Source organism: Sorex araneus, chromosome 5 (genome assembly GCF_027595985.1).
Source record: "Sorex araneus isolate mSorAra2 chromosome 5, mSorAra2.pri, whole genome shotgun sequence".
In the NCBI taxonomy this organism is placed as follows: Eukaryota; Metazoa; Chordata; class Mammalia; order Eulipotyphla; family Soricidae; genus Sorex; species Sorex araneus.
Window position 1 is genome coordinate 146,929,478 of NC_073306.1, and position 3,495 is coordinate 146,932,972.

The window sequence follows — 3,495 nt, forward strand, 5'->3', positions numbered from 1 at the left end:
TGTGTTACTATGGCTGAGAGTTGCCTCCCCAGACCTCTCCATCAGTGGAACAAGAGATGGGGGACTCACGAATAGATGGTAAAATGCCCGTTTAATGCAAAGTGTTAGCATACTTATAGAACATGAGGGGGCTGGGGGGGTTGAGGTTTAGGACTGCATGCTAGGTGTGATTGACCATTTACAGAGTTTATTATATTTCAATGGAGGCAATTCTCTTGGGAGGATTAACTCAAGAAGACACTTTGTCTCCCAGAAACATCTATATTGCTTTAATCTTTCCCTTTAATTGTACATATTAAACAATTTCCCCTTATTTTTTTTTGCTATTTTATTTTTTATATATACATATAAAAAATAGGGCGATTGGAGGCCGCCCTGAAAGCCTTCGTTCCTCTCGGAGAGCCTGGCAAGCTACTGAGAGTATCCCGCCCACACGGCAGAGCCTAGCAAGCTACCCGTGGCGTATTCAATATGCCAACAACAGTAACAAAAATTGGCCTCATTCACCTGTCACCGAAAGAGCCCCCAATATGGCAGCATTAAGAAAGATGAGCAAGGAGAAGCTGAAAAAATCTCAGGGACAAAGTGGACTGCCAAAAAGAAGAAAGTCTAAAATGATTGTCTGTACCTTCAACGCATGTATGCTGGAATCAGAAGCATTCATTGAGGACCTGATGGTGCAAGCGTAGAAGATCAAGTACAACATCATTGGTCTGACTGAAACGAGGAGACATCAATCACATCATGCCATTTTTGACACTAGAGAATTGTTCCTTGGAACATGTGAGAACAGAGGCATTGGTGGCGTTGGTGTCCTTGTCAACATGAACTTGGCCATGAACATCGACTCACTCAAATGCCTAACAACCCAACTTGGACGATTACGCTTGAATAGATGTGTCTCACTGCCTGCAGTTTCTATCTTCGTCTTCTACATACCAACTTCCAACTACGATAAAGAAGATATTCAGAGGTTCTACATAAAACTGGAGACATTCTATAAAGAAGACCACACCTTCTACAAGATCATTGTTGGTGATTTTAATGCCAAGATAGGTCTGAGAAGGTCACCTGAAGAACTCCACATTGGGACACATGGCCTAGAATGGAACGATCAGGGTGAGAGACTGTCTGAATTCATCATGTCGACCAAGACCATCCATGGTAACTCACAGTTCCAGAAGGCCGAATCTAAATGCTGGACATGGGAGTCTCGCGGTGGGCAGTTCCACAATGAAATTGACCACATCATATTCAATCGAAGGTTTTGCCTGACCGATGTCGCTGTTGTCCCAAAATTCCAAATGGGATCAGACCACCGTCTCCTTCGTGCAAAATTCTACTTCACAGAGGAGGGAGAAAAGTCTGCAAAATTTAAGTCTAACAAGGCAACTCCCAGGATGACCAGCAACTGGGAGTTCTTTGACACTATTGCAGCAACATGGGAAGATGCCGTCCTTGAGAACATTGACGAGGAATACGATCGACTGGTTCAGCACCTCCATGTCTGTGCGAAGAATGCTGAGAGTGAGAAAGCCACAAACAGACGTCTGTCTTTGGAAACTCTCGAGCTCATTCGTCAATGTGGTTTGGCACAAGCCTCAGTCAACCACAAGCTAATGTCCGAGCTCACAAAGCTGTGTAGAGATGAGATAAAGGAAGACCTCAAAGAAAGAAGAACAGCAGTGTTGGCCAGTGCAGCAGAAGCCGGGAAAAGTATTTGCAACGCTGGCCTATCCTTTGCCAACTACAAGACCAAGATGACTGCCCTTCGATGATCTGATGGATCTATCATATCTTCCAGAAAGGCAATGGGGAGGATTATTCACGACTTCTACTCGGATTTTTTTGACAGTCATGTCCACCTGCCATACCAAATTCTGCAGGATGGATATGTCTTTCCCAACGTTTTCCCTTCTGAAATCTGACACGCCATTTTGTTGGTAAAGACACAAACAGCACCTAATCTGGACAAGGTCAGACCCGAACACCTGAAGAATCTGCCTCCAGTACTCACCAATACACTGGCTCAACTCTTCACATGCTACCTTCTGAATGCTAGGTTCTGTCTCAGTGGAAAACCAGTAGGACCATTCTGTTGTATAAGAAGGGAGACATCCACGACATCAGCAACTATCGATCGCCCAATCTGCCTGCTGTTTGACGCACTTAGGGTTGATATCCAACAGACACAATGGAAATCTCATCAAATATGGGATTTTCTGACCAATTTCATTTCAGTCTAAGGATATGATGGTATTACATGGCATCAGTATTTATTTTTCTATCTCTAAAGCACCATAACTTATCCATCAATACTTAGTCAAGCAGGGGTATTTCACTTGGTCTCAGGAAGTAGTTTCTCCTTTCTTATTTCCATGAAGAGCATGAACATTTATCTTAATAATGTTCAAATGGATCAATCATATCATGAAAAAGGGACATTTTTCTGAAGTTAGTTATTGGTCATCAGAACAACTCAGGAGAACAAAGTTGCCTTTGATGCTTGTATTTCAGATGATCTTTGCTTCTGGAACTGAGGATTCTGGGACAGTCTTACTAATGATGTTTTCCAGAAAGGCTCTAGCTTACTTTATTGACAAAAATGTATTAAACTCAAAATAATTTCCCTAGAACAAGACTACATTTTGAAGTCTGGAATAGCTGAGGTGCAAATTTGCCACCAGCAAGCTCAAGATGAGTTTTGTGATAGCCACACATCTTTATAAGAATTAAGGTAAAGACACAACCTTGATATAGTTAATTTGGGCCATTTGGCTCAGGTTGGAAATGGCCAAGTTTATAGACAAGCATATAGGATAATGATAGAAATTTACTTGGAAGTGAGCTTTTATCTATGATCTGATCCAGTTCTCAAAATATTCTATCAAGATAAACAGATTTCCTTTCTATTTTCTTTTCATATAGTAACTGGAGCGCAGGATTTGCTGAATTACTCATGATGATATAACCAAAAAATGAATAACTCATTTATGGCTTTGTTTCATTTCTGTTAATTTTTAATATTTTGGGGGTGGGGGTATTTCCAGAACTACTCGGGAGTTGTTCTACCAAAGGGTCTGTGCTCAGTAATTACTACCAGGAGTGTCTGTGCTCAGTAATTACTCCTGATGGCATGCTGGGGATGGAACCCAGGTTGATTGCATGTGAGGCAAATGCCCTATTGCTAAATTATCTCTCTGCCTCCCAGAACATAATTTACAGAGAGAAATTTAATTTTCTTTATATTAGAGAAACATTTAACCACTGTTTAAGCTGACATATAATTATATTTAGTTGAAAGAATTTATTTATGAGAATATAAAGATACTTATATAGATTCCATGCAAAATGTTTGTTATTAAAATAACAAAGTTAAGGTTGGACTTCAGGCTAAAATTTTTTCAAATTCCTCAAAGGAAATATATTTGGAAAGATATGGAAACATTCTACAAGATAAGAGAGCTGTATTGTAAAGAAAATTGAGCTTATAAG

At 40.4% G+C, this 3,495-nt stretch overlaps 1 pseudogene; it reads left to right on the forward strand.

Annotated features, from left to right (window-relative positions):
- The first annotated feature begins 498 nt into the window (after positions 1-498).
- LOC129404928 (uncharacterized) lies at positions 499-1,928 on the forward strand (annotated as a pseudogene).
- Positions 1,929-3,495: the final 1,567 nt, after the last annotated feature.